The sequence below is a fragment of the Haliaeetus albicilla genome, chromosome 11, assembly GCF_947461875.1.
Source record: "Haliaeetus albicilla chromosome 11, bHalAlb1.1, whole genome shotgun sequence".
In the NCBI taxonomy this organism is placed as follows: domain Eukaryota; kingdom Metazoa; phylum Chordata; class Aves; order Accipitriformes; family Accipitridae; genus Haliaeetus; species Haliaeetus albicilla.
Window position 1 is genome coordinate 17,105,156 of NC_091493.1, and position 17,165 is coordinate 17,122,320.

At 36.5% G+C, this 17,165-nt stretch overlaps 1 protein-coding gene across 2 annotated transcripts in view; it reads right to left on the bottom strand.

Annotated features, from left to right (window-relative positions):
• The window catches only part of ADK (adenosine kinase), a 298,584-nt gene that overhangs the window by 64,598 nt on the left and 216,821 nt on the right, over positions 1-17,165 (bottom strand). The window lies entirely within an intron of this gene.

Sequence of the window (17,165 nt, forward strand, 5' to 3'; positions counted from 1 at the left end):
CTTCAAATCAGAGAAAATGGCTTCCTGAATACCACACATTATTTTCCTGGAATACTGCATGTAAGTACCAATATTCCACAGAAGACTAAAGGTTAAACGTATACTAGTGGATTCTCTGCTGATAGGAGCCAGTGAAGCTTTTCTTTCAGCTTAGTGGCAAAGGATTTACAATACTAGGAGATGCTAGCGACCTGAGATCCACTTACACCAATTGCATTTCACCATAAAATGTTCCATAAATCAAGGTGGTACTGTTTGTTTAGAGAAGTGCGACACTCTCAACTTCTACTTTCAGTACTTGTGCAGAAAATAATCACAGTTCAGGTGGCATATGGGTATTTTGTATTTCAGAACTCGCAAAGAAATCTGGTGACATGGTCATTGCTATGGTTACTGTACTTTTGTAGTGAACATTGAAGTAAATAGGTACATAAAACATGTATAAGTTGTCACTATGTAAGTTACTGCTGCCCTGGAGCTGCAATAATTTGCTTCCTTTAAAATCGTTAAATCTAGCCATAAATACTTGGTATCTTGCAACATCCTATTATTTCAGTAAGATGACAACGCTCCTCTTACATAATACAGTGCAAACACACGAGCAGATTGATTTATCAAGAAAGGAACTTTTTGGAGGAGTAATTTATTGGCCTGTAAGTAGCAAAGTATGGACAGGCTTCTGGCCTGCATGAAGAAAACCACTCCCAAGCCCTGATGCACTGAGGCAAGGTTGAGCCATTGTGGAAAGTTTGAAAGGCTAAGGAGGTTTCTCCATCTCTGGGAAATACAGAAGCATTTTCAGGTAGAGAGCTCTATCTGATCCTCTCAAGTCTTCCCCTTATTCTTTGTCTCCTCCTCTCCTCAAATAATCCACCAATGGCTGAGATGTTGAATTAGAAAAGAACAGGCTGGACCCTGCCTCCTTTAAGCAAACAGCACTAATGTGCAGACAGAGGTTTTGGTCTCCTTTCATGTGCTGCTCTTCATCACAGAGAGTGTTTGGCTTAAGGAGGTCCTCCTTTTATCCCAGCTGAGCAATATAACACAATTCTTAGGTCTTTCATACACAAACTTGTTTTGGAACAGTTAAGTGCAAGCTTAACACATAGCTTAACGCAAGCTTCTCACACATAGTGATGATGAACTGATGCTTAGAGAAGGAAAGCACAGTTTTTTCCAATTTAGACAGGGACTGTAAACCTGCTGAGCAGATAACTGAAGGGACTGGTCTACCCACAGCACAAAATGAAGGAAGACACTGATAGGTCAAGTGGATCCCTTGGGATCGTTTCCTAGGGTTAGATTACATGTATGGCTTGGAAGTCTTATGTTTCTGAAAGAAAGGAGATAGTGTTTTGTGACAGCTGCATTATATTATCATATCAAATGGATTAGGGTGGCCGTGGAGACTGGAAGGCCTACACAGTTATCACTGATGAGGGAGGTACAGCTGAATAAGTCTTTCACAGAACATATACCAATGTATGTCCAGCGATTGGATGAACATCAACAGATACCATTTTAAATTAGAGAATCCAGCTGCTGCAAGAAAAAAAAAAGTTGGTAATTATATTTTATGTATGAGGAGAAAGCAGCCACCTTAATGTATCATTGATGTTCTGGTCATGTCTCTAACAACAATATTATGCTCCATTTTCCACTTAAAGCAGAGATTTGACTTCTGTTTACTATGAAAAATATTGTATCCAGACCTTGCATGCTTTGAATGTACTTTCTGAGAGCATACAAGAACTTTATTTGTGAATCCATTGGCAGCTAGGTCCTTTACCACAGATACCAACATTGGCTGTATCCCAACAAACATGTCATAAGTAACTATCATTTAAAATTTGACATTCAGGCTATATTTAAAGATAGAAATTTAAACAAACTATCAATGATTGGTTTATCTAATTATATCTAGAGGGACTGCAGCAGTGCAGGTAGGTCTAATATGGGATTACTAAAATGCTAGTTACCTGTCAGTCCTTGTCTAATCATTTTATAGATTGCAACAGTTTAGCAGTGGGGAAGAAGCTCAGGGACTGTGTTTTGGTTTCTTACTTTTAGATTGACTGTCTCTAATTACATCCCTGTTTAAAAATCATGTGGCTACACCTCCATGGGCCTTTCTTTTCAAATATCCCCCATGCTTCTGCTGCCTTAGCTCCACTGCACAGAGGGAACCTGAGACAGAAACTACAAGTCTGAAAAGGGGGAGAACAGGGAGTAAAATCTCCATCTTTCTCTGGCAGTAAACTCCTATATCAACTCAGGCTGCAATATGCAACTTCACATTAATATAACTCAGCAAATCACCACCTTAAGGGTCTGATTCATCAGTAACGCTCTCATTTCATTATGCTGCTCTGCTGATAGAAAAGGTACACAAATATAGGTTAACAGGTTGGTGCACTGTGGCTGTTTTTCTTATGCTGTTATATTTGTAAATCTGTTCTTAAGAGTCAACGTCAATACAAAATGATTTAAGGTTGATACTAATTGAAAGAGATGGGCATGGCTGTGTAATCCTTGGGTTTCTTGTTTGGAGTCCACGTATGATGCTTTAAAAAAAGCCCTAATAATAATCATGATCCAGGACTAAAATTTACATCAGGTCAATATAGAGTTAAAATCAGGGTATGAACCAATAACTTCAGTATTAAGAACTGCAGGTATGCTCTAAGAATTCTGAAATCCATAAGCAGGAATATAAACTCAGGGTTAAGTTTATATTGAAAAAAATCCAATCACAGTAAGATAAAAGCTAGACGATCAAGTTACTCATACATTAACTCCTACCTGTCATAATAGTATGAACAAAAACATACATGAAAAAAGTCCAATGTCCTGAAAACATAATTCCCAGCTAACCTAGTACCACAAACACTAAAATATTTGAGTCATAACAATGGTTACATAGTTTTACTACAGGGTACCCTATCATTACTATTCTCAGTAGTAGGACTGAGAAGACACCTCCCTGTGACGCTGCTCTTCCATGGCTCTTTTGTGCTGACAGAGGACCAAGTTAACAAAGAGCAACCTACTTCTTACAAATCTTGCAATACACAATCCCTGCTGCCACGTTAAAGTCTAACATAACAATACAGGGAAGCCCAACCTCCTTTCGCTTAGCTCTCCTGCATAAGACTTAGGCATAATACAGTTAATAATGAGAATGCATTCTTAGCCCACCATCTTTTACTCTGTTCTGCTAGAATCCAACGGTTGTTTTAAAACATGGGTACTACTATTAAAAGTTGCTGGAAGTATTCATGCAGTAAGCTGAAAAGATTGACAGTGAATTTTTTTACTTATATAGCAAAGACTAATTTGTATTTTACGCTGTTTCAGCAGTCTTTGACTGTTTTCTTCAAAATCACTGCTCAGTGGCACCATATGGAGCATGTTGAACTTAAGATACCAAGAATGTGTCCAAGATATATCTCACTCCAGTGTGTTAAAACATTCCACCCTGCAGCTGTCATTATAGGAATATAATTCATACCCTAAAGTTTAAAGAAAAACAGTGTAGCTTACTATGCTTACAAAAATACAAGATTTTTTTGGTTCCAAGTAACGGTCAGTAAATGGAGAACAGTTAATCTTAAATACTGCCTTCTTAAATATTTTAAATTTTAACTGATCATGAACTGCTTTAATTCTGCATATTTAAGACTGCAAACAAAAAAAACATGCAAAAGAAATACTAAAAAAAATCTATAGTGAAGGGACTTGTATATCTAGAGTTAGCATAGCCCATCATTACTTTTTTCTTTCCCATTGATTGTATTTCTTTTAAAAATTGATATATGAGATTATGGGGCAAAAACCTGAGCTACACTTTTGGTAATGGCACTGAGCAAGCATATGATCACTGTTATGACATTTCACCTCTCTCTGGTTGTTACTTCCCCAGTCTTTTGTTTGTTATCTCTGTTTAAAATTAAGTTTCTCAGGACACGACATGCCTCTTACTCTGTTTTGTACAGCGTATAGTACTCCAAACACCTTCTACAAAGTTAACTGCTGTAATAATAAGGGTAGGAGATAGGCGAGAAAAAAGAACACATGATGGTTTCTTAGAAAAGTTTTCTTGGGATGGACACATTACTCAAATGGTCAATTTGCAAGCTAGTAAGGCAAGTTACCTTAGAAAAGGACCCACAAAACCATTTTAACATGCCAACTCATATATTCTGTATATGACATGTTTCAGAGGAAAACTATTTTAGAGAATTTGAAAATTTTATTGATACAATTTTTCATATGCCTTTGTAAAGTCAGGAAGTTGTATGACGCACAAGGGAAAATGTTTTAGAAACCTTCTAAGGTTATCCCATAATAGCTTATTGATAAATAAACTCATATGTAAGGCTTAATATCCTGGAGGCCTTGAAGGGCAGGCAGTAAGTTCTGTGTGTCTTGCTGGCAAGCTGGGGATCTCCCCTTTACAATATTGTCAATCTTCCATTTACAGCCATCCAAGGACCAAGGGTATTGATGCAGGCCTGAACATTGCATGCCTTATGTCTCTAGCCAGTATAATATTAGGGAGGCATTTTGTATTTGCAGGGACATTACTGGGAGCAGGAACACAGAAAGGGTTTTCACGGGGTGGTTTATTATAGAAAGACGGCTAGTTCAGAGCATAGAAACTGGCTCTGTTGAGAGAGAACAGTAACTATGCTCAGTAATAAGTACTACTGAAGACCTTGTTACACTTTCCACGTAGCTGAGACAGGCAACATAAGATCCATAGAAGTGTTTGTAAAATGTGGAATTAAAATAGGAAAACATTGCACAGTTATACCAAATTTGCACCCCAGGCTGCTGCTGAGTATGATGTGTTTGATTCCAGAAAAATGGAATGCAAGAAATATACAAGACAAAAAATGTAGTTAAGGAAATGTTATGAAAAGGTAAGCATCGTAACTTGTTATGATCTTGATTTAAATTAGTAACATGGTTTGGACAGATTAGTATAGACAAAATTAGTTACATTTCAAACAGTTTGCAGGATGAGTTGGATATATTTAAAATCTACTTTTGGGAATTCTATCTACATGAAGTACAATTTTTCTTACTCATTATCTTGAACTAGGATTTATTGCAAGAGGTCTTGTTAACAGATGAACAAAACAGTACCACTGAAAACAGTTGTTCAATTCTAATTAAGAAGAACTCATTAGAAAACTTTCCACATGTATAAATTGTAAAATGAGAGAGTTCTAATTATCTGACTAATCTTTCTTGAAAGAAATATCTTTGTTCAAGGACCACAGAACTGGCCATAATGGAGCAGATCAGCACTCTATCTAGTCCAGGGCCCCGTCTTTGGAAAACTGTTATACAGAAAACTGCAGGAAATGGAAAGTTTATAGAACAGTCTGGTTTCCTGTAAACTCTCATTAAAGAGTTGGCTTTTACCCTGAAAAATAAGTGTTAAAGGATATTAACTGTGGATAGTCATATTGTCTAATTATCCAATTCTCCTCATCTACCTAACACTCAAAATCATTACTGTATCATTGAACATACAGATTTTGAAATAGAAAAATTAGGGGGTTTGCTTTGTGTTTCATTACATGAGATACAATTCTAAAAACTGTTACCTTAAACAATAGCCACAAGAAAGAATGTCTGCATAATTTACTCCTGAATTAAGCATCCTCCTGGGGTGATAACATTCCTTGTTAACCTATCACGTATTATTCTCTCAGTCTAGATCTACCCAAATGCCCCCCAAAGTAACCAACTTCTGTTAATTTATGTTGCAGTATTCTATACAGTGCACTTTTAAGTTCCAAATAACAAGAAAGCGAAACTCTAATTTAAGAATAGTAGAGATGAAGGTTGATTAAAAAGAGATAATTGACATTTAACTTTGTAAAAAAATGAGCTCCATTGGAAGAGGTGCAAAACGAATAGGTATGCTTTGAATGAAGTCTGTTACAAGGAAGATCCCCCCCTAAAATACTTAATATCTTTACCATAAATTAAAAGATAACTTAGGGATGACTTACGTTGTCACTTCCATGCCAGATTAAAAATTATCCCAAGAACACAGCTGAAGATGATGTTACACTAAATGCTTTGATCTTGATTTTAGCTTGCTCTACCTGAAATATATACATGCACCACTCATCCTGGGACACAAAGTTCTTGTATGAAATATGAAAGAAACTCAACTGCAAGTAGAGTTAATACAGACTCCTGAAACTTATGGTTTCCATGGTGTACTCTGCATAATGGGTCCCCCTCCCACCAGTGCTACCCTTTATAATGCTCATACGTGTGTCTACCCACCCCTCAGATAATGCATGTTCAGAGATGGGCTACAACTGGCCAGCATAAGGCTACGTGCTTCTTCAGTTCTTTTCACCAGTTTAGATTCTAGAAGAGATGAATTTGGTTCCAGATGATAAGTGTTCTTTTTTGAGCAGTTAGATTCAGTACTTTGACTCATTATCCTAATTCATATATACCGAGATGCAGCTCCATCCAAATCTGGCATTTACTTTGATGTTCAAATCAAATGCACAGTGTTTGGCAACTATATGTGCAGAATTTAAATTGACCGATCCATTTATCTGAAACTGGTATGTGTCCAAGACCACTCACAGATGTATCTACTGGTCTAGTAGAAATTCCAACGAGAGGAAAAAGACATGTTAATTATAGCTGCTCCAAAAAGACATATATATTAAATATTGTGTGCATTGAGACCATCTGACTGCCCATACACAGAGATCATACATGTTTCAAAAAAAGTTAACAAAAAACTTCAGGTGAACTGATGGTGAAAGATACCTGCAATTCCATGAAATTTCAGCTATTTTTCCAGTTGCAGGAACATCTTCCTTTCAGAGCAATCAGAACTGCCCCAACAACACAATTTATGGCTACAACTTCATTTCTCCTGAAAATTCTGGTTCTTTTAAAAAAGAAAGAATGTTGTACAACCTGGAGAGGTCAACGGTCTGACTAGACAAGATAAAAATGCCCTGGTCTCTCAGAGGAATTCCAGAGCAGAAACACCTTTTGTTAAAAGAGATCCTGAAGAGGACCTAGTTCTGAGAGGTCTCTCACCTGCCAGGAACCAAAGATACTGATAATAGCTTGGCCTCTCAGAATTACAAAAATAGGATCCTTCAGAAGGACAGCCACAGAGAAAAAAAAATAAGCATGCTGTTGATTGGCACCTGCAGACTGGCTTAGACTCAAAGGATGATAACATCAAGATGAAGAAGCAGAATTTCTCAATAAAAACAATGTGTTTCCCCTGAACCAATCCATCAATCTTCAACATCGGAAAAATTTGAAATAAAACTCCTAACTCTAGGAATATTTGGAACATCCTCAGATAGCCTGTTCAACTAGTAAGGCTTGAAAAGTATCACTAAGAACAGATTAGCTGGGGATCCTAAGGATCTTCCATTGGAATGTGTACCACTTTCCCATTGCTTTCAAGTGAGCTTCTCAAATGCTAAAGGTTTTTGCTTATTGACAAGGAAAGCCCGTGGCCTTATGGAGCAGCGAGAACCAGCTGGCTCCGAGCTCTAAGGCTTGGACCAGAAGGAGTTGCTGATGGCTGCTTCCTTTGTAAGGGTGGTGGGGAAGTCCTTCTCCTTAGCTGTGGTTGGGAAGAAGAAACTTGTGAAACTGCTGCCTCTGAATGAAATAACTTGAGGATGATGAATACAATTGTTTGTTGAATTCCAAATTCAGAGTAGTGGGTCCCCCTCTACACAGCTAGAAACAACCAAGAAACAGACAGGTTTATATATTTCAAAATTTCTACCATCCCAGCCATTAGACTGCTACAATTCTTTCCTTTAGAGGAAAGCTCCTTCACCTGGAAACTACTTTAGCATGGGAAGCAAACTGACTCATATACGCATGTTTCCCTAATGTGACTGCATATGTTGCTGGTTTTGACATGGAATATAAGGTGGCAGATGAGGGTCTGAGGACTTAATGAGCAACATTTTGACATTGTTACTTATCACGTTTGTGCTGGCAGTACTTTTACTACAGTAAAGGTTTAGTAGATCATTTCTGTGGAGAATTAAAAAAAAAAAAAGTATAGTGACCAGGACAGATGAGTTCTGTTAACTTAGAACAAAAACCTATAGCAAAGCAATTTCTCCACATTGCTTCCCTTGGAGGTCAATATTTAAACAAATGGTATTGTAAGTCAGAATATGACCACTAAACCTCAAAATATAGCTTAAGGAGACACTTTCATGTGGCTGCAAAATTATCACCCAAAGGCTGTTGTAAATGGGGTGGCTTATGTTTATAAATAAGGCAAGGTTTTAGGGATCAATTAATACCTTTGGGAAAACCATGGATGCTTTTATGTATCTTTCACGTACTTTAGGTATGCTGCAACTGTATTCTTTTCTACTCCTTTTCCAAGCTCTTCTCCTAAGCTTCTGACAACTCTTTCAAAAACTATTTAGAAATTAATAAAATATTTTTGCAACCCTTACATATATTTATGAGCCATTGCATATGCTTCACAATATAGTGCACACTTAGCTTTCCTTTTAATGCCATTTATAGGAGGGACAAATTATGTTTTAATTGTATAATTAGTAAATTTAATCCATGAAAATGCCCAGTATTATCAGGTCTAATGTCTTAACTCTAAATTCTAATTAAGAATTAAAATACAGATTTTAATCAATAACAGTTTAGCAGAAGTCAGTTCTAAATACTTTCAACATATCTGCCAATGCATGAAGGAAAAATCTTTTTGCATTGTTTACTTACACATAGCACCTTTTTAGTAGTCTTAAGAAAACATCAGTGGGTTACATTTATTCTTATAAAATCTACAAACAGTAGGAATCCCAGTGACAGAAGATTATATAACTAGTTGGAAAGAAAAAAGGGTTCAAATGCCTAGTTTTGCTCTTCTTTGTTGAAGAAAGTCAGAAAAATGAGACTACTTAATAGATTTCTAATCAGATGTGAAACTCTCTTGAAGGAATAAAAATATTATTTGAGGAAGGTGTTGATAGAGAAAGATAACATGAGAAAAGAAACAGGGTTGAAACAGTAGTTTTGAAAAAATAGTGCTACATAATAGTACAGAAAAATATGTTAACATAATAAAGATATTGCCAATTCTATGCCAAACCCCCTAAACTATGTTTTCAAACTGTTTCCTTATAAAACAGTTTTAAAAACAAAAATCAAAAGCCATTCTAATGCACTTTCAACGTACTTTTGTACAACTACACATTTGCACTTTGTACATATTTTTCTTAAGCAGCTTCAGTATTAAAATAATTACTAAAACATTTGCACTCACACAGAGAGAAAAACACATCTACTTTTAGTCTCTGCTTTCGTTATGGTATACTGTGTATTTTCTTGAAAAGTTTAGTTTAGAGTAGGTTAGAGCAGCCTCCAGACCTACAATATATGATCACAGGGTTTTAACCACTATCACAGACTTACTACTGGCTCATTGACTATCCTTCCCTTTTCTTCTCTTTCAAGTACCCTTTATTCGGACTCAAATTTGTAAACACAGGAAGCACCAATACATACTTCTTAGGCAAATACAAGCTCTTCTATAGAAAAACCTCTGTCCAAGAACTTTACAACATAATAACATTCATCTAAATACCTGCAGATAAAACTGTATCAAGTGGCTGCATATATAACGTAAGTCAAGATTAAAAAGGATATTGCTGTAAATACTATACAACAGAAATAAATTTTTTAAGTCAGACAATGTCCCCAGCTGTGTTTCTTTCCTATATTGCTTGGGAGACCCAAACAATATAGACTGGTTAGATCAGATGAAACAGAGAGGTTATCAGGCTTTCTTTTTCAAAGTCCTCTGTATGACCATGTATTACCCTCTCATCTAGTCAGATCTAGTGACCATGTTGCCCGGTGTCCTGGTTTCAGCTGGGACAGAGTTAATTTTCTTCCTAGAAGCTAGTATAGTGTTATGTTTTGGATTCAGTATGAGAAGAATGTTGATAACACACTGACGTTTTCAGTAGTTGCTAAGTAGTGTTTAGAATAAGTCAAGGATTTTTCAGCTTCTCATGCCCAGCCAGCAAGAAGGCTGGAGGGGCACAAGAAGTTGGGAGGGGACACAGCCAGGACAGCTGACCCAAAGGAGTATTCCACACCATGTGACATCATGCCCAGTATATAAACTGGGGGGAGCTGGCTGGGGGGGGGGCGGAAATCACTGCTCAGGAACTAACTGGGCATCAGTTGGCGAGCAATTGCATTGTGCATCACTTGTTTTGAATATTCCAATCTTTTATTATTATTATTGTCATTTTATTATTACTATCATTATTAGTTTCTTCCTTTCTGTCTTATTAAACCATTCTTATCTCAACCCACAAGTTTTACTTTTTTTTTTCCCCCCCCAATTCTCTCCCCCATCCCACTGGGTGGAGAGGAATGAGCGAGCAGCTGTGTGAAGCTTAGTTACCGGCTGGGGTTAAACCACGACACCTGGGAAAGCTGGACTGCCTCAGTGATTCGATAGTAACCTAGCCCACAGAACTCATTCTTGCTATGGACATAAAATTTGCTAAATCTGACTAAAGGGGGCAGATGAGACTATGTGATGAGGGCAGGTGAGAGAAGTCTGCATGAGCTCACATTTAGATGTTATCCATGGGGATAACATGGCACTGCAGCCTTATAATTCACTGTAAGGACTGTAACAGGAGGAGAATCGCCTGTGTGTTTTGGCCTAAAAGGCTTTAGCATGATCTAACAATGCTCTGAATCAGAAACTGGCTACATCTGCCCCAAACAGGGCTTGAAACGTGGAGTCAGTGAATAGACCTTAGCTAGATTGGAAAACAAAACCTTTATTGAAACCTATGTATTTTACCTGCATTGTTATCTGCAAATATCTCTGTGAAATTAAATTATTCTGGATTTACACTGTTTTAAAGACGTTTTTGTGAACATTTCTGCCTTCATTCTTCTAGTTTTAATCAACTGTGTAACTAAATTTTATTCATACTCCTATTTTTGCAGCTCTTACATTATATATTTGTATTATATTATATGTTTTTGCCCTAGTACTCTGATTATTGAAAATGCATATGCAGTTCACCTTTAAAAGGCTTTCAGAGACATATATTACTATTACACTAAAAACTGAACACCAAATTCTGCAGGTCTCTTCCTCCAGACAGGTGAGTTTTGTCCTAGATGTATCTAGCAGCTGACAACATTTCAGGACACTAACTGAAGAAAAAGTTAGAACTTGATTTTGCTTGTTCCTGGCTCTACTCTTGCTGTATGACCTTGGGCAAATAACCTCTCAATTGTCCACCTGTAAAACAGACAAGATTACACACCCACCTTATTGGTTTATTCTGAGCTTTAATGTTTATGAAGTGTTATGAGACGCTCTGGGAAGTGCTACAAAGTGAAAAGGGTTATCAATCATCGTCAGTAAAACACAAGCTGCTGAAATACAGTAAAATCTGCCTTCCCTTCTTGCAGGACATGTTCTGTCTTGTGCTATGCTCTCTCCAGTATTCATAGTCTTAAAAGTATCTCAACACTGCATAGCACAAGGAAGGATAAATATCCCTAAGCATTCTGAGAGACTACCACAAAATATTTTTAGTCTTAAGAAGTGAAGAAAGTTGGAAAGTATAAGCTTCTCTTCTAAATACCTGCTTGTTTTCTGTAACAGGAAAAAAGAAAGCCATTTTTGAGATAGAATTCTGAAAGTGCTTAAATAGCTAGACATTAGCTGAAAGCAGCACTAAGTATAAATTTAAATACTTGGCTCTTGATTTTCCTTTCATTCATAATGTACTAGGTAAACTTTATACTAGGTAAACCAAAATAATTACTTGCTTATTACTCATGAATTTCAGTGCAGCAGCTGAGACAATGTAGATAAATAAGATGATTAATTGAAACAGAATGAATCACAACAAAATATGTTTTTGTATAAGGTATGATTAACTCCACAGTGATTCATATCATTTCAGATAACAGGGCTTTTATCAAAGACGGCTGCAAGGTTGGGAAATGATTTAAAAGCATTTTATCTTAGAGAGCCACTGCAGTTCACAAGGGAGGGGGGGGAGGAAGAGTAGAGATATGGAGAGGCACATTCAGTGTCTGCGCCTGAAAGAGCCCTGGGCTGTTTCAGCATCCTTCCCACAGCACATCTTTACAACATGCCATTGACATTATCAACCTCCCTTGTACTAGAGACCCTCTCATTCTTCAGTTGGCCACAATTTATTAGATATTCCAATACTGAGAAAGTTAATTCTATGAATTAAGCAGCAATATTACAATGCCATAGCTTTCCCATAATTGAAACCACAACACCTGCACCAGGAAATAAGTGTCAAAATTCTACAAAGAGATCAAAGAAAAATAATATTTATTTTTCCTCTATTCAGAATTACAATTTTTAATTCCCAGGCTCCCTCCAAAGACTGCAGAAATCTTAAATGTAGGATTTATAAAAAGAAATTGCTGTTTACTGCAGTTTAGAAAAGCAAACACCAGCAGCTGCTGACCTTAAAAATCTCTACCTGTTGAAATAGAAGAGAAGATGAGATGTCTCCTTACAAAATTTTTTCCCATGTGTATTTAATAAACTGGGTCAGAATATCTGACTATGATTTTTAACTTAACTGCAGATTCCCTGTAGGAGACTGTGCAAACCTCAGTCTCTCACTCAGCGTGCGAAATGAAGATAATTACCCTCACCTGTGGGGCAAGTTTCTGAGAACTGAAAGCATAAGGAAAAGGAAAATACTGGCATATAAATTGAAATGCAAAACACTGACACCCAACTTAATTTCATTTAAGATGATTAATGTTTCTGAAAACTTAATTCAAAATGAGTAAAGATGTAGAGCTGAAGGTAAAGGTTGAACTCATACGGAAGATAGCTTGCAAACAACCACTGACTGAAAATAACCCGTCAATATGGACCAGTTCCAGTAAGCTAAAAAGCAAGAATCAATGTCTCTTAAGGGCTTTTTACATAACATACATGTAAGTTAGCAGTACAGTAAAATGAGCCTCTTCAAGATACTCAGTTTCAAATATGATCTAGTGTTTACTTTCTACTAATAATTCGATACATTAAAAAATAATTTTAAATGCTTACTTGAAAATACTTCAAACATAAACATAAATTTGGTGATATTTATGGCATGACCAGCCATCCTTTGCTATGTTCCTTACTTCTTGGCCCCATGTGATACAGAGGAACAGGCTGAAATGTTTGTCTCCCTTTCATTATTTCTTGAAAGTCAAACTGTATGTCCCTTCCTCCACACACCAAATTACATTTGCCACCCGACCTTCTCCTGTCCCTTACCTCTTAATTGTTTCCTCAGAATCAGACAATTCACTGTTGTGAAAGGACATTCAGGTAGTGTAGAAAACTACCTGCTAGGTCTATAAACAGTAGCAACTACACTGGTGTAAATTCAGATCAATTCAGTTATGCCATTATGAATGCACACTAGTTTAAAAAGAATCACCATGAGGCTCATTTATCTTACAAAAGTGATTATGTCTCATTCAAGATTCTTGTGAGCTGTGGGCAGGTTCCTAAGCCTGCAGGTATCAGTTGGGTCCCAGGTGATAATCCAGTGGAGGAAATTTGCAGGCAGGACTGAAGGTTGTCGGTAGTGTCATATCTTAATGTAATATATCAAAGTACATAGAGTGAAAGTTGTTTACAAACATGCATTATAGGTTATAGAAAGGGAATAGACCAATTTGTTTGGAAACTGTCATTTAGGTGTTGACCATGGTTTTATGCCAGAAAAATTAGCAGCATTTCCATTCGCTCCCCTAGTTAAAATAAGCACAAAACTACAGACAGACTGCAAGTTCAAAATCAGGAGCATGTTAACCACTGTTATCAGTTTTAGATTTATTGTTTTTCCTTGCCATTAAAGAGAATTTTCCATGTCATTAAAGAGACTTGCCTCTATAAAGGCTGTGTCCAAACCACATATATTTGCAGGGATGCTTATGTTAGTATTTGATACCTCACTTGAAAATATTTTAAATTAAGGAGGCACAATATACCATTTTGATATAATTGTAAGATGAAATGATGACAAGACCCGTTTGATATCTTATTGCATACAAAGGCACCTGTCTTTTTAAAATCTCAGGATTCATAACTCCAGAACCACCACTAAAGATATTGTCATTGCTTTTTAAAAGATAGAAGTCTTGCACGCAACCGTCTTTCTTTTCAGCACATTTGCTGTCACACCAGCATCAATTTCCCAAGGCGCTTGCAGAAGCATCTGTCTTTGCAGAACTTCAGCTTACAATCCTGTAATTAATTTGTTCAGAGACTGGGTGTTTAGAAGTAACAGCTCTTTACACTAGAGAGGAAGAGGATCTAATTTCCAAGAATAATTGTTTTCGTAGTTTTCTTTATTATATTCGTGCTTTAGAAAAATCCATGATTTCTCTTCTATATAACCTCCTCAACTTCTACTGATCGCTGTAGACTGTATACTGCAAGCTATATTCTTTGGTTACATTTCTTGTTGTAAAGCAATAGATGAAGAGCTCAGCATGTCTGTAAATCTAAAGTTTCTAAATTCTAAAATTTCTCAGCAATGCCCTGCCTACAGGAAGAGAACCCAGAAGATCTTTACAACATCAATATCTTAATAAATATTCCTCTGAGTCATGAATGACTGCCATATGCAGGGATGAATCATGTGAAAGCTTTGTAGCATCCCCTGAATTCTGAAAACCTCCACAGAAAAGAAACTGCTATCCAGCTGCACATCCAAAATACACAGACCGTTCCCCCCAGAAGTAGTTCCTTCCCTGAGGAGATGCCATTGTAACACACATCTTTTGGGGAGACTGGAAATTGAGTTCAGATTCCTGTGCCCATTATCGACTTTGATGGGTCAAGTATATCAGAGACATCAAGCTTTAGCCCTAACTGGGAAAGCGGAAAGAGGTCTGGGAAAGAAATATATGCAAATTTAGGCTCCTTTACTTCCCTAGTGTAATTGCTGAGTAGGAAACATTCCACAACACTGTGTAGAGGTGTAATTTTAAAAGCTTTCACTCCTTTGACCATTCTGTTACTGAAAGTTACTTTGAGTTGTAAAATATGTACTCTAAGGTGAGCTTTTACACACGAATTAAGCAGCAACTTGTGACAAAGCAGTTATCATCAGGAGATAATTGACCTTATTTGAGAGTTAAGCATCCTGAGGCAAAGTAGAGTGTGCTTAATCCTGGCAGGTTAATTATCCAGTGATTACGGTAGCTTGCAAGGTATTATTGCTAAGAACAATTTGCAAAATGACACTATTAAAAAAAACTTAATTTAATAAAAATTAAAAGCAATGACAATAATCAAGTTCTCCAGTCATGTATTGCTAGATAATGACTGCAGAATGGCCCTAATCGGTTAGCAGCAATGAACTTATAATTATTCCTATTCTGAATGTTCTGTACTAAATTTATTATATGAAGTACAGTTAATAAGTATCAAAAATCCCAGGCAAGATGTTTGGCTAGTTATAAAAGGGATTTAAACAAATGATCAAAACACCAGTGGTCACTGAGGAAATGCTGAAACCGATACATGTACTGAGTAGTTATCCCAGCATTCGGTGTCTCCACTGCAGTTAAGGGTGTGCTGGCATTCACATTCTAAACTAGAACATTTATTCTGAGAGGTTTATAACTTGCCCATTTTAATTACCATCTGGATGAAACTTGAAATAACCAATCTCCATTCAGATGTAAATTTTTAAGTAGAAGATGTAATTTAAAATCAATTTGCCAATTGTTTTTAGTTTAGGAATAGCAGCAATTTGGAATTTTGCTGCTCTTGGATGTTTTTGCATTACTCAAAAAATAAACAGCTCTGCTTAACAATAAAATTGTATCGGTCTATAATGTGGAGCGAAGATAAATATAGGGAAGAATAAAAATTATGTCTAAGAGTTATTGTTTGTACTAATAAATTAACAACCACACCGCTTAGTATGCCTTGCTTAAATGTTAACTTATGCACTTTCAGTATTTAACTAAACTAGCAAAACTGATGGAAAATGTAGCAAAAAGCAAAAGGAAGTCACAGTAAATGGGCAAAAATTTGGTGTTGGCTAGCTGAAGCGATTCATTGCCCATCAAGGCATATATAAACACAAAGAAGTCCTGAATGTACTTTTAGATGAAATGAATATAGGAGAAAAAAAGCAATAACAAAAACAAAGGAGGAAGCTACTAGAAGGCAACAAATGTCAGAATGAGCTTCTCTTGAGTTTTGCAACTACTCTTTACCACAAACCATATGCAGAGAGCAGAAATACTGACAATCACAAGATACAGCAGCTACTAAAAATTAGAAGCACACCATGCCAAGAGTGTGGTTTCAAGTCACACAGAAAGACAAGAGAATAAACCACTGCAAACAGCATTTCAACAACTCAAAATCAGCAGTGGCCAGCTTATCTATCAGAAAGCGAAGACTAAAAAATGACCAGGGTTTCAACTGATTAGTGTAAGTAACAAATCATAAGTGGCTGGTACTCTGAATATATATATGTCCTACTGCCAATTTTAAGGATGATCTTACCCTGAAAGATACCAAAATGCTTCAGAATTTATACACAGAAAATGCAGGGTGTCTTTCAACTTTAATACACACAACAGTCCTATACAATATTTTATGACAGCAGGTGAATAATACCATAGCAAACTGAAATGGCAGGGGAAATTAAGGTAGTCTGAATATAATTTCTAAAATTGGAATGTCGCCAGTACAGTGGACTGTTGCTTATAAAGAGCACAAATACACAAAAAGTAACAACCTATGTTTTATCTTCTGAAAAACAGCATCTAATGAACCACTGTGATCTGAATTCTCCTAATAGGTCAATGGGACAATATTTATATAAAAGACCAGCAAGGTTTAAGCCCAGAAGTTTCTATGAAGCCCTTCCACCCAAACATTGACTAGACTTGGTATTACTTAATTTGTGAAATCTGGCAAGATTTTTTTGTTGAGATTATACTGTTATTTAATCAAAATATTCAGTAGCATCTTTGTGAGGACTGTATAGTTAAAGACAGAATAAAGGTAACAAAAGGCAATAAAAAGGTAATAAAGG